General features: G+C 41.6%; 1 protein-coding gene across 4 annotated transcripts in view; it reads left to right on the top strand.

The window, feature by feature from the left end:
- nsd1b (nuclear receptor binding SET domain protein 1b) overlaps positions 1 to 25713 on the top strand; it is a 128414-nt gene that overhangs the window by 8033 nt on the left and 94668 nt on the right. For 2 of the 4 annotated variants that reach the window (XM_054755458.1, XM_054755455.1), the window contains exon 1: positions 543 to 686. The exons of the other annotated variants lie outside the window; for them this stretch is intronic. The gene's annotated coding sequence lies outside the window, so the exon portion shown is untranslated. Of the gene's footprint in view, positions 1 to 542; positions 687 to 25713 lie in introns of those variants that run through there. 4 annotated transcript variants of the gene reach the window in all.

Below are 25713 nucleotides of genomic sequence, written 5' to 3'. Positions count from 1 at the left end.
CCGCCAAGATTGCAAAGCCTGTTATGTTGGATGAAAACAACAAAAAAAAGGGGACATATTGCAATATGTGCCGCAATGGAGTTGTTGACACATACCTGCATCTGCCGGGGGATCCACGCACTATGATGACTCCAAGGTGGCCACGAAGGTGCAACTGTACCATGGTTCTTATGAAATCCAGAGCAATAACTCCAGAAGAAAATATGTCCGTATGTACACACACGTCACATCCACCCATGTATACTATACATCAATAAATACAAATACAGATACAATAAACCATATAAAACAAAACATAAAATACAGTGTTGTTTTCTTTGGAGATTAATAAAGTATACCGCCCCCTATTGTACCGGAATGTAGACAAGTTGTGCACATACGCCCGGTAGTCACAGTCATAGTAGTCCAGAAAACAAACGAAGAAATGGATATGAAGCCACTTCCACGTAGAAGGAATTGTGCAACTTTTAGCCAAATCTGTGTATAATCTCCTTACAGCATGGAGCAGAAAAAAACGCTATCTTTAATGGGTTTCGAAAGGCTGGGACTACTGCCAGGAGCACACGGAGAGCACACCGAAAGAGAGAGAGAGAGAGAGACAGCATGTGATGAAAGAATAATGACACGGAACAGGAAGACTTTTGTGGTTTTGGTTTCCAAGAGGACGGCGATGAATGACTTTTCTGGTAGGCTATTAATGTTATCAATGTTACGTGCACTATTCGGCACCGTTTAAATAGCCGTGTTGCACCACTGTTTGGCACGCACTGTTTGGGGGGGAAAAAAGCATTTATTTTATTAAATAACTTAAAAAATCTTTTTGTGTAACGTATTTCTGTGCACTGAATATCCCATTTTATGACGTGGACGCCTGCGGCTTATACACCGGTGCGGCTTATATATGTACAGAACAAATTTACGGTAAATTGCAATGAATGTGTCCCAGAAGTGTGGAGGACAGGAAGTGATGTCGGGGGTTCAGAGTTGAGTTTTAGTGCAACAGTAGCTCATGTTATGATGATGATGATGATTGTTATTATTATTACAATAAAAGCCTGTCGTTCCGGTGATCAAGTGTGATGCTTGTGTGCTCACTGAACATTACAGTAACTGACAACTAGTGACCATTGTCAAATTCTACATCATATCCTTGAATGCATCGTTTGAACGCCTTACATTTGTATTTTAGTTCATTTGGCCATTTTAATGCTAAAATATGCTTCTTTCAAAAAAGTAATAACAGATAATATTCAACCACGAAACAGCATAATATATTCATGTATTTTTGAAAAACCGTCATAGAGCAAAGCTGTGATATTTGAACCACGACGTGGCGAGGGACGACTGTAGAGGATTCTCGACTAGCCTTGTTGCAGTAGATTCCTAGAAGCAGCAGAGCGTTTCTGTTCTATAGATGATCTTTGACCAGGGTTTTTGCAATAGGCACATAAAAACAGCACAGGACTCCTGTCATATAGAGAATTCTTTACTATCGTTTTTTTTCAGGAGGTTCTTATAAACAGCAGAGTGTTACTGTCATGTAGAGCAGGGGTCCCCAACCACTGGGCCTTGGCGGGAAGCTTTCAGATGCAATGATTAAAAAAAAGTACACTTTAAAAAAATACATTTGTATGTATTTGTATTTTATGTAAATGCATATCAATTTTGGAAGTCTGGGCCATTGTTTTATTTAAAAAAAGAAAACAAATCCCATAGTTTCTGCATGTATATGTTTGTTGAAATAGCGCATTCCACTTTGTTTGACGGTCCTTGAACGTACCATTGTGGGTGTGCTAACTTTCTCCCACGCCGCACAGACAGACTACTGTATATTTACTTCTTTCTTTCACCTCATATTTGTTCCCAAATGCTGCTCTGCTGTTGTGGGAATGCATAAAGGTAAGTTTTGATGACTTTATTGACTGCTAATGTGCACATTTGTTGGACAACCTCAAGTTAATTCATGCTAGCACACTGCCTTTTACCACACACATCAAACAGCGATGTAATCTTCTTTCTGAAAAACAAACTCCAGGCACATACTGGTGGATAGTGGGTCTGTATTCATTTTGTGCTTTTAATTTGATGTTACTGTCTTAGATCTTTGACTACGGCTTTTGTCATGTAGACTGCGGGACTCACTATCAACCCTCAATGACCCTCAATGACAAGTCGTGAACCCAATTGCGAGAATTTTTCAACTCAAACTTCTCATATATCTTCTCTTATACGCATATTGTAAGGTGTGCCCTGCGATTGACTGGCGACAAGTCCAGGGTTTACGCCGCCTCTCGCCCGAAGTCATCTGGGATAGGCTCCAGCATACCCCACGACCCTAATGAGGATAAGCGGCATAGAAAATGGATGGATAGATATATTGTAAGGGTACTGTTTTCAACACAACGTGAGCTGCAGCTCTGAGACGGTGTCTGTTTATGGCGTGCTGTTCAGCAGATATCTTCAACTGTATGTCGGAAGTAGCCCAGAAACATGGCATGCATTTTATTTACAGTTTATGTTGGATTTTGTTTAGTGCGCTGCATCAATTTTCTGTGTGCTGAGAACATTATTATTATTATTGGTTATTAGCAAAATCGTTTGTGTAACCTTACCCTTAGCTTCAAATCTATGTGAAATACTCACATCCACACTTACACACACACACACACACACACACACACACATACACATTTCAAAAGAGGAAACAGACTAGAGAAAAACGTCAGAGTGCATATTTTGCTCTCCGGATCGGGTTTCGCCTCTCAGCCGCGCCACTCCGGATAGATTTGATTATGGCAACCACCACAGGCCAAACCTAATTAGCACGTTATTCGGGCAGGATATCCGCATCGTGTTTCGGTGCAAGCGTGTCTCAACTGTTTCACGGACACTGAGATGGTCCGGGTGTGTTCATATTGTCCGAAAGAACACGGAAAACCTCAAGATAACAGTGCAGGACGTCACTCTCATTGTAAGGACGGTGCACATTAACATAATAATATACTTGATAGAGCTACATAATTCAATTGTGAAACACTGGGAGACAGGTGGTAGTACACAAGGGAATGCAGGGATACGATTGGCTGAGACACGGAGGGACCGGGACCAGGCTGACGAGAACTGATGGTACACAAATAAACTGGAATGTATGGATTTGATTGGATGAGACACCAAAGGAACGGGACATGACCAACAAAACTAATGGGACACAGATGGGCAAATGCAAAGGAATACAAGGATCCGAAACACTGAGGGCTCAAAAGGGATGATGAGGTCACAAGTCTGGATAATAATCAATAGTAGGTGGACAGCAGCAGCCTGCAGTGTTGCTGCTATGAGACGATAACAAGTAGCCACATTGGGAAAGATGCTTCCAGCTGCTGCCTGCTCATAAAAGCAGAGACTAGATTTACCCTGTGAGACGCAGTCAGAAAGTTCGAGTAACTCTGACTTGACACAGATGCCAAAATAGTGGGGAGGAAGTTCCCTTCATCGGACTGTGGAGTGCTCACTGCTGACGTGAATGGAGCTTAGATGTAACTGAGTGAGCACCTCACCGTGCTGACTTTCCTGCCTGACTCGGACACGTCCGGCCTCCTGAGGCCAGCGAGGGAAGCACAGTTGCATCACACACACACAAAAGAAGGCGAACTGTTGTAGTCCTGTCCAATTGTGCACTTTGAATCCCGCTGCCTCGCTTATCTGCTCGTGTTGAACTTTGTTCATTAGCGCTTCCTAGCAGTGGGCCGCCCGGACCACCCACACATTCAATTAGTTCTGCTGAGTAATCCGTGCTATACGTCACGTCTGGTCGCAGCCGACGCCGTACAAAGTGGAACTGACGACATGAGTTTGATTTAATGTGTGGAGCTTGAAACTACTGTATTTACAAGAGGCACAGCTGCTACGACTTTATAACATTTACACTCTCAAGTTTATTTTTAGATATGTTTATAGTAAGTTAAGTTCTCTGCAACCTTTCCACAATACTAACCACCAACACTAACACACAATTTGGCTTATGAAGGCATGTGACTTGCAGTCAGTAAGTCTAGGGGTTAAAGGTTAAAATGTAGATCCCATTATCTGATCTCCAGACTTTTAATCTACTCTCTTGCAAAACTAGTCACATTGGGATTGAGTTCAACAAGGCAGACTTAATGAACTCCAATAGTTTGGAACACACGCTTGGTCATGTTCCATAAGGCAGCGGTCCCCAACCCCCGGGCCGCGGCCCGGTACCGGGCCGTGGGTCATTTGGCACCGGGCCGCACAGAAAGAAAAAATCATTTCCATTATTTCATTTTTTTGATGTTTTATTTTGAAAAGTGGCTGGATTCTCTCTGTTATATCCGTCTCACTTGACGCATGTCCATTGTGCGTGTGCTAACTTGATCTCATGCCGCACAGATAGACTACTACTGTATTTTTACCATTTTTCTTTCACCTCATATTTGGTGTCAAATGCTGATACTATGTGGGAATGCATAAAGGTGAGTTTTGATGACTTATTGAGTGCTAATGTGCACATTTGTCTCAAGTTAATTCATGCTAGCGCACTACCTTTTCCCACACACTTCAAACAGTCATGTAATAATCTCTCTGGAAAAACTTGGCTGGAACTTGAACTGAATTCATTTTGTGCTTTTAATCTGATGTTATTCATAATAAATAAGATAAATTAGATCGCTATAATGTACGAACCCCCGCCCCCCGGCCCGCGGGAGATTTGTGGGAACACAAGCCGGTCCGTGGGTCAAAAAAGGTTGGGGACCACTGCCATAAGGCACTTATGTATACAATCCCTGGCAAAAATTATGGAATCACCAGTTTTGGAGGATGTTCATTCAGTTGTTTAATTTTATAGAAAAAAAAAGCAGCTCACGGACGTGACACAAATATAAAGTCATTTCAAATGGCAACTTTCTAGCTTTAAGAAACACTAAAAGAAAATAAGAAAAAAATGGTAGTCAGTAACAGTCACTTTTTTAGACCAAGCAGAAGGGGAAAAAATATGGAATCACTCAATTTTGAGGAAAAAAAATTATGTAATCATGAAAAACAAACATACAAAAGAACACTTCAACACACCACTAGTACTTTGTTGCACCACCTCTGGCTTTTATAACAGCTCGCAGTCTCTGAGGCATGGACTTAAATGAGTGACAAACAGTACTCTTCATCAACCTGGCGCAAGATTTCTCTTGATTGCTGTTGCCAGATCAGCTTTGCAGGTTGGAGCCTTCTTATGGACCATTTTCTTCCACTTCCACCACAGATTTTCAATTGGATCGAGATCCCGACTATTTGCAGGTCTGACATTGACCTTATGTGTCTTTTTTTGCTCTATGGCAAGATGCATTATCATCTTGAAAAATGATTTCATCATCCCCAAACATTCTTTCAATTGGTGTGCTAACAAAAGTGTCCAAAATGTAAACGGAAACTTGTGAATTTATGGAAGATGTAATGAGGGCTATCTTCCCGATGCCTTTACCTGACATGCAGCCCCATATCATCAATGACTGTGGAAATGTACATGTTTTCTTCAGTCAGTCGTCTTCATAAATCCCCTTGGAACGGCACCAAACAAAAATTCCAGCATCATCACCTTGCCCAAGGCAGGTTCGCAATTCATCATTGAATATGACTTTCATCCAGTCATCCACAGTCCACGATTGCTTTTCCTTAGCCCATTTTAACTTTGTTATTTTTTGTTTAGGTGTTAAAGATGACTTTGGTGTAGCTTTCTGTATGTAAATCCCATTTCTTTAGGTACTTTCTTACAGTTCCGTCCCAGACGTTGACTCCAGTTTCCTTTTTCTCATTTGTTGTGCTCTGCATTTTCTGTTTTCAAGACATATTTCTTTGTTTTCTGTCTTGACGCTTTGATGTCTTCCTTGGTCTACCAGTATGCTTGCCTTTAACAACCTTCCCATGTTGTTTGTACTTGGTCCAGATTTTACTTGTAAGCACAGCTGACTGTGAGCAACGAACATCTTTTGCAACATTGCGTGATGATTTACCTTCTTTAACAAGTTTGATAATCCCCTCCTCTGTTTCAAGTGACGTCTCGTGTTGGAGCCGTGATTCAGGTCAGTCCACTTGGTGCAACAGCTCTCCAAGGTGTGATCACTTCTTTTTAACTGCAGACCAACCAGCAGATCTAATCTGATGCAGGTGTTAGTTTTGGGAATTAAAATTTACAGGGTGATTCCATAATTTTTTCCTCAGAATTGAGTGATTTCATATTTTTTTCCCTCTGCTTAGTCTAAAAAAGTAACTGTTACTGACTATCAATTTTTTTCTCTTAATTGTTTTTAGTGTTTCTTTTGCCAGTTGGAATAATTGGTTTTGTGTCATGTCTGTGATCTGCTTTTTTTGTACAAAATTAAACAACTGAATGAACATCCTCCAAGACTGGTGATTCCATCATTTTTGCCAGGGGTTGTGTAAAGCATACACAATAATGGAAGGAAACTTCAGTCTTAGTTCAAAATAACAGATGGTCTAATCCTGACTGAACACAGTCTTCATATTAGCGAACAGCAAACTCAATGATAAGAGGATCTAAGTTTGAACCTTGCGGTGCACCATCTTCATATTAGCAAACAACAAACTAAATCACAGGAAGATCTACGTTTGATGCTAGCGGAACACAACTTAATATTAATATTAAATCACAAACCAAACAACGGGGGATCTAAGTTTGAACCCTGCGGAGCACCATCTTCATATTAGTAAACAAAAAAATTAATGTAAGAGGTGTGAAGTTTGAACTTTGCAGAAAACCAGCTTTGTATTAGTAAACCACAAACCAAATGACAGAGGATTTAAGTCTGTACCTTTCAGAACCCTGTCTGCATACAAGCAAACACACTGAATGATAAGAAGATGTAAGTTTGAACCTTGCAGACCCCAACCTCACACAAGCAAACAACAAACCAAATGACAGAGCATCTAAGTTGGACCTCCTGGAACACCAACACTGAAGCTAACAGTCTACCATCATTCCTGTAGTTAAGGAGAAGAATCCATGTATTCGATCCAGCGTGTCCAAACTGTTGCAGGTACAATGAGTCCAGAATGTTCACTTGACTTGCGGAGCCTCTGGGGGACACGTGACCCTGCTGCATGTCAAAGGTTAAACTCACCCGACTCACCTCTCTCACCAAATGCTGGCGTGATGACGTGATGTTTTTACAGCATTTTTGGTTTGCTTCTGCAGAGAACAGACAAACATCAGATGATACGTGTTAGCTTGGTTGCCTAACGGCATCAGTTCCTACTGATTAAGTGTTCACAATTGGAATGGTTGCTTGAGGATTTTGTCCTTCGTAAGCACAACAAAAGCCTAAAGCAAGCGCACAAGATGGCCGGAAGACATAGGACCAAGCAAAATGCTACCCTTTGGAGGTTGTGCATTTTTGTCCCGTGGAGTCTCCACCAAGGAGCGTTTTTGCAACCATTCTGTACTGTTTGAAATTGAGATCTTCCAGCTGCCCCCGCGTAGGTCAGCAGGCCTCTGAAATGGCTTCCAGGGACATATGACCTCCAGGTTCATAGGCCAGAGTTCAGAGGACCGCGCTCTTTCCTCCTGACTCTCGCTTACAGGACAAAGCTCACATTGAGTCCAGACCTAGGGTGGTGGTGGATTCTTTCCAGGAGTCAGTAAAACTAACGTGTGTTGTCTGCCTGGATTCAAAATTCACCTCAGATTTAGGAAGTAATCACCCCATTCCTCCACGTATCACGATTAGATATCCATTTTCCGACCCGTCCGCACTCCCAGCGCATCACAAACAACCCTAAAGCAGGATTACACAGAATAATACGCACATAATAAACACCTAATGGCCCGTGCACTTCAACTACAATGCCCGCATTTGTCCAGACCTGGAGTACCACGAAGGTCCTGACCCGCGGACCCTTTCGCTTACAGCCTTCAAAACAACAGCTGGCACAGGAGGAAGGGTGGAAGATAAGGAAGGCGGGGGAGAAAGCGGAAATAAGGGAAGGCAGAGGGGGAACGTCGGGGATGTAGACGGCGGGCCAAGGAGGCACACTTGTTCTTGTGACTTCCACGTTGTTGATAATCACAGTTGCTTGTTTTTCTTCACGCCTAACATTTCGACCAATGATTAGTGCAACAAACTGTACAAGATTTGCTTTTGCTAAGAAATTTTGGAACTGAAGTTGTCTCATACCGCTGTGGTGGATAACTGCAAGCTTGCGTGCGCTCACAGGACGTTACATTAGGTACACACACTTGATTCAATACAATATTTACATACAAAATATACATACATTTACAAATAACGCTGACTTTTGATTGTCTGAGAGCTATCCATTGAATGATGTATTTATTAATATATTATTGTTATGTTGCACCGCATTATACTTGCAGTATCTTGTTTTTTTTAATTTGTATATAGTTATGATTTTTGTGCTTAAAGGGATAGTTCTGATTTTATGACATGAAGTTGTATGACATCCCCATCGGCATTGTAGTCCAATAACTGCGACTTACCCCCCACTTGGTCTCCTAAGTCCAATTCTGGTCAGATTTCTGTGATGAAGAATGTAGTTCCACTAAGTTGCTGGGGACAACTAAGTAAAGAGTTTGGCTTCTCAAAACAACATGCGTTCAAAAGATGAAAACATTTGCATCACAAAAATGCCTTCTCAAAAAACTCAACGTCACTAAACGCTCGGCATGTGGAACACATACGTAAACAAGATGGCCGCGGCGCTCCGTCGCCGAAGTGGATGCGAGCGTCTTCGTCACATACTATGACAGAACGCAGGGATACGGCGGGAGACAGATATTTAACGCCAAGCATTTTGTGAGGTCTAATTGTTTTGAGAAGCCAATCTCTTTACTTCATTGTCCCCAGCAACTAAGTGGAACTACTGTACGTTCTTCTTCACAGAAATCTGACCAGAACTCGACTTAGGAGACCAAGTCGCTGTTATTGGACTACAATGTTGATGGGGACACTCTATTAATGCTTTTTTGTAGTAATAATAATATATGAATAATATATATTATTAATATAGTAATAATATATATGGACTTCCACATATTAAAGTGTATATGTTAAAGTTTATAAATAATATGTTAATAATATTCATATTTTAGTGTGCTTTGCATTTGTAAAGTATTATATTAATTATATTATAATAATTATATTTATATAATCTATATCATTTATATAATCTATTAATTAATTTATTATTATATAATACAGTATTCTCACAAAATCAAAGCAACGAGTTGAATTGTAATTCCCATGCTTTTTTCCAAATATTGGCCAAATGCAGTTCAAACTTCTATTTTTGTAAATTGAGTGTAAATCCAGTGGATATTTTTTTTTTTTACATCACTAAATTTGACCTTTTAAATCAAGCAAAAACATTTTGCGTTTATTATTACAGGTGTAAAGGTGCATCGTGCAGGTGTACTTAAGTGGATAGTCAAAGCGTAAGCAGACGTGCTAAATATTTGAACCATGAATTAGTGCGCATACACACACATGCACGCACACGCACACACACACACTGGGCCTAAAGATGTTTTCAGCTGTTGCTGTTGCTGCTGCTTGTATAAGTGCCTCTTTGTTCCCTTGGAAATTTGGCCTTCACCCCTCCTCCATTACCTCCCCCCTCTATCTCACTTCTTATCCTTCCTCCACATCCTGCACCTTAACGTCTTCTCCTCTCATTCTCTTTCTTCCGCTCCTCCTAAACTAAGTCTTAAAATACTTTCACCTCACATTAGGACTTTAGCATCTGGCTTGTATTTTGTATAATGTGTGTGTGTGTGTGTGTGTGTGCGTGTATATGGTCATGGTAAAGGTAACGGTTCAATTTATTTCAAAAGTGCTTGACAAAGTTACATTAAAGAACATCATGTCAATTCAACACACGCAAAAATAAGTAGGTACATAAGATAGAAATTCAAGGTGTGATAACAAGTTTGCCGTTTAATGACCACTACAAATGGCCAAAAACGAACAATTCTGTACGTTTTACTGCTACTCCCTCAGACTTTTTTTTGCTCATCCTGTCATGGTGAACATACGAAGGTACTAAATTTCACGTCGATCGGACTCAGTGGAAGCAGGAGCAAATTTTTTCCAAGGCTCCTGGGTGGGCGCTAGTGAGTGAGTTTTTGTTGGGGGTTCCACAAATATGTAGAATGAATACAACATTTTGTGAAAAACTGTGAGGAGGGCATCCCCTGCAAGGCGCCAAAAGACTTCGGGGTGGAGGTGCAACAGCTTGAGAAAAATAAAGATTACAGTGAGAGTAAACAGATTCTGGGGTGAGCGCAACATATTTTCAGGGTTTACGTTATAAAGACAATACCTAAAAACAGTCATGGTGTGCAGTATGATAGACAAAAAAAAAAGACCAAAAATATATTAAAGCAATCTGCAAATATAAAAACCAGCAGTTGAGGATGTTTGCGGTCTTTTGAAAAAGCAACAACAGAGCATGTTTGTTGCGCAATAAGACACAGTGTCATCATAAAAGCAGCGTATGCACAGATGAAGAGTGCAGTAGTAATAAACAGGCCTGGTTTTGACCTGACTAGTCAAAATGTTTCCTTTCATTCACATGAATCAATAGCTTTACTGTGCTGTCTTCGCATCCATCATTGTGTGTCCAAACCTCCACAGTCGTAACATTTCTTCATAGAGGAAAGAAAAATGCAGTAAAATAAAAAAAGAAAAAAGTCTTGAATGCGTTCCTCATGGTTGGCACATAAGAAATGAATGCAGATGAGAGATCAAAGGCACACTAATGTGTATAAATGCTTTATGGTTTTCTCTGCCTCGCTGGTGGCCTCCATCCCAATCATTCCTCCTGACAGCAACACAAATATGTTGTGATATAACACAGAGCCTCCTTTTCTAATGTTGCACATAAGAACAGACTGCTAGACACGATCCCAAATCAATGTTCTTGTTTTGAATAGAATGAATTTAAAGATGCCCAGGTCTCTGAATCGGTATCTGTCCACACCTCCCACCAGGAATCCAACCACACTTCCTCTTGAGGGCTCTCAGGTGACATTCCAGCAGGAATATCTTAAGGAAACCTCTGGCACGCTTGCATCTTGGACAAGCCCCAAAGTCTTTATGCCACCGCTGATGCCGAGCAGGGCGGTGGTGCCGACGCCGGTGCAATCAGATCCTACTTGGATCCCTCCCGGCACTTGTTTTCACTGTCAACACACCACTTGAGAGAATGAAGGGGAGGCCAAGTACCTGCAGCTCAGGAGGTAATAAAGCAGCCAGAGGACAATTAAAGCTATGTTAACAAGTCCAGTCGAGCTCTTTTTCTTACGAACGGCAACACCAACATTCGGCTCTTTCCTGTATCTCACATTCCACCATGCACTTGATTATATCTTGTCAAGGGGCAATACCATAGAAATGAATACTCTTCTAGAGTAGTCAGTGTGCAGCTTGTACAGCAGTATAGATTTACTATCCCCTGAAAACGAGTCAACACACAACCATGACTGTCTAAGTGGTTGGCCACACCAGTGAGCACATTTCACAGTGAACATGTTCAAATTGTGTCCTTGGTGTGAATATTTAGTGTGAACACCATTGTTGTCTAGCACTGCCTTAATCCTCTTGGGCATGGAATGGAGCAGAGCTGCACAGGTTGTTACTGGAATCCTCTTCCACTCCTCCATGATGCCGGAAATGGTGGATGTTGGACACCTTGCACTCCTCTACCTTTGTTCTTTCCTTTTTTCTGCTTGAGGATGCCCCACAGGTGCTCAATTGGGTTCACGTATGGAGGAGACATACTTGGCCTGTCAACTTCATCTTCACATTCAGCTTCCTCATCAAGGTCCTTATCATGCTGGAAAGCCGTTTCTGCTTTGGAATTCATGTTGGAATTTATGTTTTCCCCCAGTGAACCGCTGCTTCCCCCAATGCCGGCAGCACTTGTGCAGTCGCAGACCATGATGCAACCTCCACCATGCTCGACTGTAGGCAAGATGCGATTATCTTGCCACACGATCAGAAAATGTCACAAATGTTGTTGCTGTTGGCAATTTAGTGGATACTTTGATGTCCCCATCAGGGAGACATGCATAATAGGCTGCGTCTTTTTATGCCTGGGTCATGCTCTGCTTCACAATGTCACAGTACATGTTGGAATTCATCTTCCCCCCGCAGCTCCCCCAGTGCCTGCAACACTCGTGCAGCGCCAGACCATGTCCCTACCACCACCATGCTTGACAGTCGACAAGACGCAATTATCTTGCTGCTCACTGGTGTTGCCAGCTGTTGAAACAATATCTGTTGACTCATTTTGAGTGCACCGTAAATCTATGCAGTTGTTGGCGGTGTCGTGGCTTCACTCTGTTTTTTCAAAAATATATTAATTAATAATCGGTTTGCAGCCGAGTGTGAGGCGGCCGGGATGAGAATCAGCACCTCCAAGTCTGAGTCCATTGTTCTTGCCCGGAAAAGGGTGGAGTGCCATCTCCGGGTGGAGGAGTTTAAGCACCTCGGGGTCTTGTTCACGAGCGAGGGAAGGATGGAACGTGAGATCGACAAGCGAATTGGTGTGGCGTCTGCAGTGATGCGGACTCTACATCGGTCCGTTGTGGTGAAGAGAGAGCTGAGCCGAAAGCCGAAAGCACTGTCATCCGGGAAAGACTCAGAGTAGAACTGCAACTCCTCCGCATTGAGAGGAGCCACATGAGGTGGCTTGGGCATCTGGTCAGGATGCCCGGACGCCTCCCTGGGGAGGTGTTCAGGGCAAATCCGACCGGTAGAAAGCCTCAGGGAAAGATTATGTCTCCCAACTGGCCTGGGAATGCCTCGGGATCCGCCGGGAAGAGGAAAGTCTGGGCCTCTCTGTTAGACTGCTACCCCGCGATCCATCCTCGGATAAGTGGTAGAAGATGGATGGATTAATTCATAAATCATGTCGTTCATCGTTGAATACAGCCCATTAGTAAAAAAAAAATGCATACTGTATTTAAGCGAATTTTATGCATTTTTCAAGCATAAAAATGGCTAAATGAACTAAAACACAAATATAGGGCATTAAGAAGACGCATTGAAATTGTGATATGCAGTATTCTACACTGGTCACTAGGTGCCAATGGGTGAAATATACAAGCACCAGACTTGAATTGTCACACAAAAGGCACAACAATAATAACATAATAATCCTAAAAATAATAATAATCATAATAACAACATGGGCTACTCTTGCTACTGCCATAATCGAGCTAAAACTCAACTCTGAACCTCCTATGTCACTTCCTGTCCGCCCGCCAATCAGCTCCCCAAGGGAGCACATTTATTTGCAACACACACGAGCATGAGGGTTTTATTTAATCATGATAATGCATTTTATTCATGCCTTTCAAAACACCCAAGGTCACCTTACATGCAATAAAATAATCACAATAAAAGGGGGAACAGCCAGACAAAAGGGTCTAGGGTCCACAGTAAGCAGGTGAGTTTTAAGTTATGATTTAAAAATATGGACAAAGTCTGGATGTGTAGTGGAAGAGCGTTCCAAACAGTGGGTTAAAACGAGGAGTGGCAAGCAGGGCAGCGCATGATGAACGGAGTGAGCGAGATGTGCTGTGGGGCGAGATCAGGTCATACAAGTATGGGGGCCCCAGGTTATGGACTGCTTTGAAGGTTATAGGAAGGAGTTTATATTGAATGTATTTTGATGGACAGGAAGCCAATGGAGGTTAGAGAGAACGGGTGTGATGTGGGTCGTGAGTATCTGGTGTTGGCAATCATTCTGGCAGCGCAGTTTTGAATAAGCTGAAGTTGATGGGTGAGTTTCTGTGGAAAACCAGTAAGAAGGGAATTACACTAGGTCCCCAACTTACGAACATAATTGGTTCCAGACGACCATTGTTATGTCGAATTGTAGGGGAAAAGGTAATATTACCAATGCTATAGGTACTACATGTACGTGTATACATATACAGTATATGCGTATGTATGTAAATATGAGTTTGGATGTAGTAGTAATATTAAACGAGGATAATTAATGAAAAAAAACAACATTAATGATAAATGTTATTTACCTTTGAAGAGGAGTGGTCGAGCATACGTCGTTGTGGTGGATTTGGAGAAGGAGTTATTGAAAAAAAGGACAAATGGTCGTCGTCGTTAGACTCTTCTAAAAGAAGTAGTGTTCTGTGGGTGGTGTAGAATTAAGCAGGCCTATTAACTCTTCATAAACTTTAATCACACGCTCTGTCCGGGTTGTACAATTTAGCTTTCCATTTAGCTTTATCTCCCCAGCGTCTAACTCTTCCTCTGTTGGTTTCATTAGCTCTAAGGCATCCTCTGTTGGTCCCATTAGCAGTATCACAGTGCCCTCTACTGGTCAAGAATGTACAGTAGCAGTATAAATACTGATTGAGCGACTACAAGGCAAAATAAAATAAAATCGGCTTGTGTTCGTGTCCGCGAATGTTCGCTAGTCGGATGTTCATAAATTGGGGACCTAGTGTACGGTAATCAAGGTGAGAGGTGACCAAAGCATTAATGAGAATTTCTGTTGAGTGCTGGGAGAGAGAAGGTCGGAATCGGGACATTTTGCGAAGATTGAAGAAGGCTGTGTGTGAAATATTATTAATATGGGATTTGAAAGAGAGTGTGTGGTCAAGGATGACTCAGAGGCTCTTGACTTGAGAAACGGTAGGAACTATACAATCATCAATTCCAATATTGAGGGAATGGGCCTTGGAAAATGATGACTTAGAGCCTACAAGAAGAACTTCACTTTTATTGCCATTGAGTTTGAGCATATTCATGGACATCCAGTTAGTGATGGCCTGAAGACAGTCTTAGAGCAGTAGTGGGTGATGTTGAGGGGGGCTTGCATGCGAGATCGATCTGAGTGTCATCAGCGTAACAAAGAAAGCGAACACCAAAATGACGAAAAATATGATGAGTGATGTTGAGGGGGGAAGAACATAAATTGTAAAAAGTAGGGGACACAGGACTGAACCTTGGGGGGCACTGTGAATGATTTTTGAGCATGCAGATATGACATTGTGACCTTGAATAAATTGCAAACGGTTGGACATGTGGGAATAGAACCACTCTAGAGCCGTGCCAGAGTATTTGTCTTTAGTGGCTTATTTTCTCTGATTATATTTACTATATTGAGTAAAGGTGACTGTATAGGTGTTATTTCATGTCCAGAGGGCTATAATAATGTTAAAACTCATATTTAGAAGATTGTAGATACCTTTTCTATGTTTTAACTATGAAAATATTCCATTTATAAATAAGGAATCCTACTTAGCATAAATTCACTTATCACGGTTGGGTCTTGAACCAATAAACCGCGATCACTGATTTCTCCAAAGTATATCCAAGTTGGTGTGTGTAGATTGTTAGTCATTCAGGTCATAGTAATCCGCAAAGGTTGACTGGAGGCAGCTGGACTCTTCTTGTTAGTTGAAGATGTTCCTCAGTTCAACATTTTTAGGCGTGGGGTCTCCTTATTTACTGTATGTCTCTTTATTTTGTAGGTGTGCGTCCAAGTTCTATTTCTATAGTATTGTCCCTTGCGAAGATGTACTGTAATGAAATGTGAGTTTAGAGCAGGGTTCTCAAACTCGCGGCCATTTGCCACCAAATCGTATCTTGCGACTTGCCCGCGACTGGACACCAAAGAGTAGTGTAACTGCAGCCCGCAAGATCTGGGCAAGCTCAGTGTTACTTACATACGTACAGGGGCAAGTAAACACCAACACTGAACTAACAGTGGTGTTATCACATTGATGTATTGTGAATTGTATCGAATTGTGAGGTACCCTGAGATTCCCAGCCCTACTCCCAATACTTGATGCGGCCCACCCTCACTCAGACTCTACCTCCACTGGCCCCCAGTGAAATTGAGTTCGAGACCCCTGGTTTAGAGTAATGCAACAGCGAGTGACTTCTCTCATTGAACAGAGGCTCTCCAGTCTCCCAACTGGCGCCCGATGCCGTCTCTTAAAGTGTCTTATTTAGTCGGAAACCCGCCACTTCTCACATCTTGGGACCCCAGCGCTTGCTAGTCCTCCTCCCCAAAACACACACTCACACACTCAACACTTATTCGATTCTTCTCCCCCACCTTGAATAATCTCGTTCATCACATGTTAAAAAACCTCAGCCCTGGACGGGAATGAAAGGTGGACTGTGTCCGGGTGGGAATGGGCCTCTTTGAAAGATGGGTTTGTGCGTGCCAGTGACTGTGTGTGTTCATCTGGCTGATATGTTTGTGTACTTGTCATAGATAGATTTAAACATCCTAGGGGCACATTCTGTTTCACTGCTACTGGGCCTCAATACCCCAAATACTTGTAACAAAATTTTGCAATACTAGTTATTTGTGCATTCAATATGCTTTGTTTTTTTCTACAAACAAAGCTAGTTGTCTATTTGTTTGCTTAAACGCAGCCTTCTTTAGAGAAAGAGGCCCATTGTCGTATCCAATTGTGGCGTCATTAAGGAACCCAAACATACACTTCCCTTACCGTCCACTTTTGGCCCTTAACGAGGCGCATTAAAATTGTGTTCTTTAATGTTGCAGGAAATGACTTTTGTGTGGTTTGCGTGGTAAAATGAGATGCCAGGAAGTTCCACATTTAGAACTCGTCATGGGGGGAAACAAGGATCCGGAGCTGGCAAGGCAAGAACGGGACAAACGACTGACACAAGGTAGCGTTGCATTCCACTTTGTTCCTCAAGAGGCACTAGTGAGTCGTAGTATTTGATGACCGATCGACATTCCAACCTCATTACAGTCGAGGGAATCTGGGACTGAGTTTACTCATAGCAGAAATATCCAAGTAATGGTTGGGGAGTTGACCACAGAGAACATTCTGAGGTTGGCTGGAGACGAAGGCGGATGTGACATATTTTACGCTGTAGTGGATGTGTTCATTCTGAATCAGTTCTTGCAAGGATTTAGTCAGCTTTGTACAAATCGTAACACACTTCAGTGTATGGGAGTAGTAAAGTGGTGTATTTTGCTGTGCTTTAGTGGCCTTTATTGATGTCGCCAATAAAAATGCCCAAATTTGATTTACCAAACCAAACAATTTGTTCCAAGTAACCAAGTAACAAGCGTCAAGCATCACAGGGGTATTTGATTGGTTTGATGACTCTCAATACAGTTGTCAGTTTTTAAAAAGATTTGATGCAGTCAAAGTTTTATCAAGAATTTTATGAGGCTGACCGTTTTGGGACCTAAGGGTAAAAAGTATACGTTTTTTAAAATTTATTTTAAACTCCCTTTGGTTTAGAAATAAATAATACAGCATCAAAGTCAGTATGTTACAGTATTATTATGAACTATTGTCCCGGTCAATGCTGTAATAACCTCATCCCAAATATTCTACTTTGGACCAAATTTTCGGAAAATGTTACATATTTTGATTTGCTCTGACGTTGTAGAAGAAATTTGTCGTAATCAAAGTGGAAAAAAATATAGATATTGAGTTTCTATTTCACTTATGACCATTTTGGGTCCTAAAGGTTAGTGATGTGCAGAAGAGAGATGCCGAAAAGGGGGGAACGAGGCAAAGAACTTAACAGCACCATATTTAGTCAAGCCTTTCAGAGGGATGACGAACAATTCCAATTTGTGATCAACACCGACAACTGAAATATCGATACTACCAAGACCAGATACTTTTCATTTTACATCTTTTACATTTCAGGAAATGATTGTCAGAAACGTTTGTCTGTTGAAACGTTGACTGCTCGTAAAGGGAGCCACGTGTGAATTGTGAAAAAAGTTTCCATTCTTAATTATTAACATTAACTTATTTTCTATCGGTATCACCGATACCAGCCTGAATTTCACCCGGTATTGGATCGGAAGCAAAATCAGTGTAACTTGATCTTTAAGGGGCCTCTACTGTATGTACGCAAACAGCACAGCTTTTTTTTTTTTTAATGAAAGAAATAGCAAATGTGCCCTTGCTAATGTCTTCTGACGCACACAATTTTTTGCGGAATAATACGAGGCAGATGCGCGTCATGCTTCTGTGTGTAGCAGGACTGCTCAGGCTGTGAGATAATGGCAGAGGAGAGGCCAGGGAGTAACACCACTACCACTGTGTGCACTGTATGTGTGTGTGTGTGTGTGTGTGTGTGTGCCAGCGGATGTTTTTCATCTCCTTTCCGCTCAATTACCGCCTCTCAAGGTCACACATATCTTGTCCTAGGCAACGTTGTGGCTTTACTGGGTTGGACTGCTGCTGTGTTTTTTTTTTGTCTTTTAAATTCTTTTTAGCACTTTTGGACTCCCCAACCGTGTTCCCCTCCACCCGTAAAAAAAGGCAGTAATGAGCACCTCTGGCTCCGCAGCACAATGTGGCTTGTAAACGTGTTGGCGTGTGTTATTGACAAGCTCTCCTCCAGCTATTTCTGCTCTCTTAATGGATTTAATTAAATGTAGAGTGTAGGAGGAGTGTAGGAGGTCTCTGTGTATGACCTGCAACTATGAGTGTGTGTGTGTGTGTGTGTGCGTGTGTGTGTGTGTGTGTGTGTGTGTGTGCATGTGTACATTCCGCTCAGTGACTCCGGATCTCAGCGCAGCGCGTCGCTCTCTAATCCCGCCTTCCTGTTTTCCTGCAGGAGAAGTGAAGCGGAGAGGAAGAGCGGATCCGACGATTAGCCCGATAACAGTCACAGTCAGTTTACCTGAAAGCCGCAGAGCCACACTGTATAGGCACTGTTTTATGAGCATGATGACCCAAAAACGACAAAAGTGATTTTAGTGAAACTTGTATGAAGGGGTCTCACAGGTCACAGATCCAATTTTGCTGAAAATCTATATAAAAAGAGATTGTTTCCCCGGACAGACATAACAATTCCACATCCCCAGAAGGCTGCTCCATATTGTCCATGTCTTCCTAAAGTGTCACATCATTCCCGAACAACCACAAAGGAGCCTGCGAGCTAACAAACAGATTGACAAACACACAGATATAGCCAGCTGAGTTTACTTTCTCTTCACGCCAATGTATTGCGTGAAGGCAGAGGGTTTTTTGCTCGATTAGCTAGTAAGTTTGCAGGATGATGGAAAAACGGCGTTACCGGATTCCATCAACGTCACAACAAATACCTTGGTTAGCGTCATTCATTTGTTTTGGAAGGTCCAACTCTAACAGGAACACTAACTGAATCAATTTTTCCTATAAGAAATAATGTAAATCCAATTAATACGTTCCAGGAAGCCAAAAATGTTAACACAACACCCAATTTTATACTTTTACAATTATAGTTTTACAATGATAAACTATTCCAAATGCATATAAATACATATAAATGATGAATGAAAAGGATAAATGAACATTTAAGGTTACGTTTACTTTCATTGACGATGTAATTCTGAACGAGACTGTTCCCAAAGACATGATGTGGCAGTGAGACACCACACTGACACCACCTTCCTGTTTTGCCATGAGTTATTTCTTGAATTCAATAGTGTTTCTCACCTCAGTAACCCACAATGGAGCCAAAGAAAGTTGCAAGTGCCAGCATTTTGAGAAAGAAGGTGAAAAACACTATTGAATTGAACTGAACACTCACATAAAGTATCACGCCTTCAATGAAGGTAAAAGTAGCCTTAAATGTCCATTTATCAATTTCATTTGTAATTTATGTGCATTTAAAATAGTTTTATGCATGTAAAACTATGAAAACATGTTTTGTGTTAACATTTTTGAGAGTCAAGCGCTAATAACATAGATGGGCTACATAGATGACTTCCGGTTGCGGTTGCCATTTTGTTAGCAAGCTTGCTTCTTTGTTAGAAGCTAAGGACGTTTTGTGATAAAAAATACATTAAGAACACATTTAGAGTCGTGAAGTGCATTAATAACACAAGGCGCGCAACGTATTGTACACTAACAGAAAATGAATGTAAACGCAGACTAAATTTTGGTGTAAATTTTTGACTGAAAAACACGCTAACCAGGGCAGATGCTAACGGAGGTTTCACTGTATGTGGGTCAAGGAATTGCACAAAGTTAGAGTTCTTTAGTTAGTACAGGCGGCCATTCAGTTTTGGTGTAGTTGATCTGGATAAAGGTGTGGATTGAGGAATTGTGTTATCAGTTTGATTGTAGTGGCTCAATTAATTATTTGGCAGGAATACACAAAAACTGCCAAATCCGAAAATGTTTTTTTTTTCTTTTTTAGTTAGTAGAGGTGGCACATGGACCAAGGAAGTAGCCATTGATATGGATGAAGATGTGGATCAAGGAATTGTGTTGTCATTTTGATTTTGGTAGTGTAATTCGTCAATAAGTTTGTTCGTACTGCAAAATTGCTTAACCAAATTTGAAAACGAACCTTTTTTGAGGGGATACACAGGCTAAGGAAGAAATAAAATGTTAGCTGTTAGTCCATTTTCTGTCCTCACAAGCGGCACCGGGGTCACAGGGGTATGCTGGATCGTTGGGTGAGAAAGTCAAGGTACACCCTGGACTGGTCGCCAGTCAACCGCACGGTACATATAGACGAACAACCATTCACACTCACATTCATACCCATGGACAATTTAGAGTCTCCAATTAACCTAACATGCATGTTTTTGGAATATGAGAGGAAACCGGAGTACCCGGAGAAAACCCACACATGGGGAGAACACGCAAACTCAACACAGAGATGCCCAAACGGACATTTGAACCCAGATCTTCCTGATCTTCTGGCTGTGTGGCCAAGATGCTAACCACTAGGCCACCTTAAATGTTAGTACAGATCGGGATCGACATGCGGATGGATCGAGGAGTCACACAAAAGCAAGACGTATTGTTTTCATGCTAGTTGTTATACAATATATTTAGTTAGCTTTAGTTAGTACTGTAAATACAGCAGATGTGGTGCATGGTCCGAGGAAGAAACCAATACATTTTGGTTAGGTTGCTCTAGATAAAGGTGCGGATCGAGGGCAAGCGCACAGTGAAGTGAGAGGTATTGCTTCGTGCTGTGTTGTATAGTTCATTTGCTCTGACATTGGACATTTGGGGGCCAAGTGCGGCAGTGACCCACCGCTTATTGTGCGTATCACTTTCTTATGCACATTACTGCCGCCTACAGGACTGGGGTGTAAAAGTATTGTCTTGCGGCAAGTCACTATTCATCAAAGGGACAAGTTCGACATATTTTAGAGTTGTTGAGCCTTGGCTGAAGTCTTGCTGTCAACTGAGTGACGTAGTAGTTTAAACGACATGTTGTGTTTTTAGCCACAAGACTGTTGAGCCTAAAAAGAACCCTGAGGGCGATGTTTGTTCAGTCCCCTAAAAGCTTCTTCTGTTGCCATCATGTCCCAGACTTAGTCACTGCGTCTGTCCTGAACAGCACATCATGGTCACCTGAATGCATCACAACACTGTTTGTTAGTTAACATTCATTGTACGTCTCTTATTGACAATTTTGCCCCTCACATTTTTTTCCCCGCTTACCGCCCTCCAACAACAAGCGTCACACAAACGCTGCCACTCTTCTCCGACCCCCTTTAACTCCTTGTTGCCCGACTTCCTGTCTCCACGCAGCAGCCTGAAAGCCGAGCCAAATCAATTAGTCTGCAGAAATCACAGCGCAATAAATAACCAGTCGGCTGGTGCGGCGGAGACGGGCTCAAGGGGGAAGCGAGGCAGTCATTGGGGGATGCGGGTGGGGTTAGGCCTGTTTGTGGGTCCGTCCTGTCTACACGGCAACGGGGTGGGCCTCCAACCGCCATGAACATTACTGTTTAGTGACTTCTACTGTACGGCATTGCGTGATAATATACATTGCACTTGTTTAATAATAACGTTTAACAATAACACTTAAATAACACTAGCACAGCGTCACATTCTAAAAATATAATTCAATAAAAAATTTAAATAAAAAAATAAATAAATCAGCAGTAGTTTTACAAGAAAAAAACAAAATATTCAAAAAGGTGTAATCTAACAAAAAAAGGTCATCATTTTACAAGTATAACGTTGTTATATTATGAAGAAAAATAACATCATTTTAGTCGAATAAAGTTGAAATATTAAACAAAAAAATCGTTATTTACGTGCTATTATGAGAAAAACGAATAAAGTTGTCATTTTTGGAAAATTAGGTTGCGGAAAAAGTTATAATGAAAATAAAGTCCAAACTATTATGGGACTAAAGTCATAATTATGAGGGAGAAAAAAGAAGAAAGCTGAAATAGCTGGAAAATTAAAACAAATATTGTTGTAAAAATATTAAGAGAAAAAAAGTTGTTCTCTAACGAGAAAAAAAGTCACAATTTTAGGAGCATAAACTGGTAATATTATGAAGAAAAATAATTTCAGTTTCGTGGCATAGACCTGAAAAAAAAAAAATTTTTAAGTCGTAATATTATGAGAAACAAACAAAAAACAAAGCATAATATTACAAAAAATTGCAAAGATTATTTAAGAAGAAATTTGAAATATTATATTTTGTAAAATAAAAAAACAGCAAAAATGGGGGAAAAAAGAGCAAAGACCGTATATAACTTCTTAGCATATCTACATGTGTTGGTTTACAAAATATTAAGTGGGCCTCGTATCCTTTCATTTTTCAATATGTGCCCCTCGGTGGAGAAAGTTTGGACGCCCCTGACTTAGACATTTTATGGCCATGTTCTATGTTTGCTAAGATATTGTCACTGACTGGCCCGTGACTGAACACATTTGGGTTTTTTTCATTGGAAGGCAGTGCTGGGACTGGGTCATTATGAGGGTTGTAGATACAGTATGAAATGTAAGTCACAGCGTATTTTCATTGGCCCAGAACATTGGCGGAACCATAATGACAGGCTTGTAAAATAACTGGCTTCATCAGGCTCACCGCACACACACACGAGTGAAAAATGTTTTTTTTTTTTTTAACCTTGAGAGTAGGTTTTTTTTCATACTCTCAAAATCCGACTAGCATCTCCAACAAGCAGTCCTGACTGCCTTTAAATGTGTGAGGAGTGGGACGTCTTGCAGCATGATCTTGGTTACACCAACCAGATTTGAAAAAAAATGTCAATTTTTGTTACCTTTCTTTGCAACTCAGGTCTTGGGGGGGGGGTAACGGGGGTATGCTGGAGCCTATCCCAGCTGACTCCGGGCAAGAGGCACGGTGTGGCAGGGAGTGGTCGTCTCCCAACCTTAAGGTTGCGGGTTCGATCCTCCGTCCTCCTGTGGTCGTGACCTTGGGCAAGATACTGAAACCCAATTGCTCCTGATGCTATGTCATCAGTAGGTAAATATGCTAACACTGTCAAAGTGCTTTGAGTGCCTTGGAGGTGGAAAAGCGCTATACAGTGGAAGACCATTTACCATTTTACACACTGGACTGGTCGCCAGCCAATCGCAGGGCACATATAGACAAACAACCATTGACACTCACATTCATACCTATGGACAATTTAGAGTCGCCAATTAACCTAACATGCATGTTTTTGGAATGTGGGAGGAAACCGGAGTACCCGGAGAAAACCCACGCACGGGGAGAACATGCAAACTCCACACGGAGATCCCCAGCGGAGATTCGAACCCAAATCTTCCCGATCTCCTGACTGTGTGGCCAACATGTGCGGCCCCTAATTTTGATAGAAAATCTAAATACATATACTGTAAATACTTTGTGACTGAAAAATAATATCACACTTGTCCTGAACAAGATGCACATTTTCCTCCTTGATGGAGGAGAAATGGTGCAGCTCTTAAAGGATACAATGCTGGACACTCTCAGCCTTCACACAAGTAGTACACAGTTTTGGGAGGTATTGTGATTGCTTCTGTTAAAATGGAGCAATATGTCGCGCATCCTCCTTGGATTTATCACGCTGTGCGTGTGTTTGTGAAGTACTTCCGAAGGTCAAAAGATAAGGAAGGCTAGCAAACATTACGCTGCACATGTACACGCTCACACAGCTGCTGCTACAGTTGTAACCTTGCTTATCTGTGTTTGTTCCTCGCTTAAATGACACACTTTTAATGTAGCAATAGCAAGCAAAGGTGAGACTAAACGCTATTCTGTGTTGGTGTGTGTATACACAGTTGTTTGTATATGCGTGTGGTGTAGGGGTCAGTGTTATGCCGGTGGAAAATAGTTAATCTTTAAACCCTGATTGCAGCGTCGACGTGCTTTTATTCCGCTGCAAGCTGCAGCAGCTACAACACTAAACACAGCCACGTATTTGAAATCAGTGTCTGTTAAAAAATAGAGGTGCTACTTCTTTCCCCCGAAGGCTGGGAAGTATCCATTTTAATCTTTGCGTGTTTGAATCCCGCTTTGGATCAGTCACTTGTGAGGCTGGAGTTGACAGAATGTTCCCCGGAGCGTTCCAGAGGGGAAGTGGGAACATGTTTGTAAAAGATTATCACCTCCGCTGTGTGATCAAAAAGAAAAATACTTACTATTTGGCTGCAAAGTAATTTATAGTGGCACGTTGCACATGATCTGACTTGTAAATCTTTCATGCCTTAGAAAAGATTGAGCACTGTACATTTATATTACATGCGACCACTATATTTCGGCTTAAAGGTGTCATATTTATCCATTACGCTACAGTTGTATGCATTTACAACAGATCTGGAAGCTTTTAAGTTCAGATTAGAACACAAAACAAAGCAAGAAATGAACACAAATCCCGGGCCGAGGATGTGGTTTTATTTGTAGGCATAATGCACAAACTCCCCGTCCAACACAGTCTGCTCTTTGTTAAAAGCCTTGGACGTGTTCCCGCCTAGAAGCGCCAAGCAACAGCGCAGAGATGCTGGATGTGGACGATCACGTCGTTCCAACGAGACTGCGGTGTGTCACAAGAGTCGAGATGAGCCAAGACGATGATCTTGAACTTTTCCAAACGTGCGATAGAGCATCGTGTTCAAGCTCTACAAGGCACGCTTCATTGGATTATTATTTTTATAGCTTAATTACACTTTTAAAATGAATATGAAGCGCCCTTATTTTATCGTCGCGTGCTGTTAAGCGCAACTATTCTGGCATATCGAAGTGTAATTTTGTACTTTTGTCAGTAGAGTTGACAAAATATGATACAAACGTGATTAAAAATTCAATTTGACGCCATACAGAGCCCGCATTTATAGGATGACAACGCAAAAGATTCCAAATGTAGCATTATCTGGTGTTATAAATTACCCAGTCCGAACCTGGTACAGGTGGGCTCACTCGTCTCTGAGGAGCAGTTTATGAAAGTGTGAAGCCCAAAATCACCAGACAGTCGCTACTTGAAAGCAAAATGGCTCCCCGTTCATTTTCGGTCCTTGAGACTCTTTTGTGCGTCTTTTCACGGCAGACACACAAGCCAAATTTGTCCATGTATGAAATTGCCGGGTAGCAGGGGAACATTTGTTAACCTGGCAATTTTCGGATGGGCCTGAATTGTCAACAACGACAAACAGTTACAAAACGATGTGTGCACAACCAAAACTAAAGAAAATATGTCGCACGTCGCACAAAAAAACACAACGTTGGCCATCTTTCTACAGGACTTTCTTAAAATGTGACTCTTCAATCGTCGGAAAGTTGTTGCTTCGAAGCAAAACGGCCGTCTCCCCTTTTATTTTCGTGTGGCTTCTTGAGACTTTTTTGTCCGCCTTTTCACGACAGACATGCCTGCCGAGTTTGGTGTCAAACGGTACAATTGGTGGCTAGCAAGGGCTCA

This window comes from Dunckerocampus dactyliophorus, chromosome 16 (genome assembly GCF_027744805.1).
Source record: "Dunckerocampus dactyliophorus isolate RoL2022-P2 chromosome 16, RoL_Ddac_1.1, whole genome shotgun sequence".
NCBI classification, from domain to species: domain Eukaryota; kingdom Metazoa; phylum Chordata; class Actinopteri; order Syngnathiformes; family Syngnathidae; genus Dunckerocampus; species Dunckerocampus dactyliophorus.
This window is presented reverse-complemented; position numbering and strand designations above follow the sequence as displayed.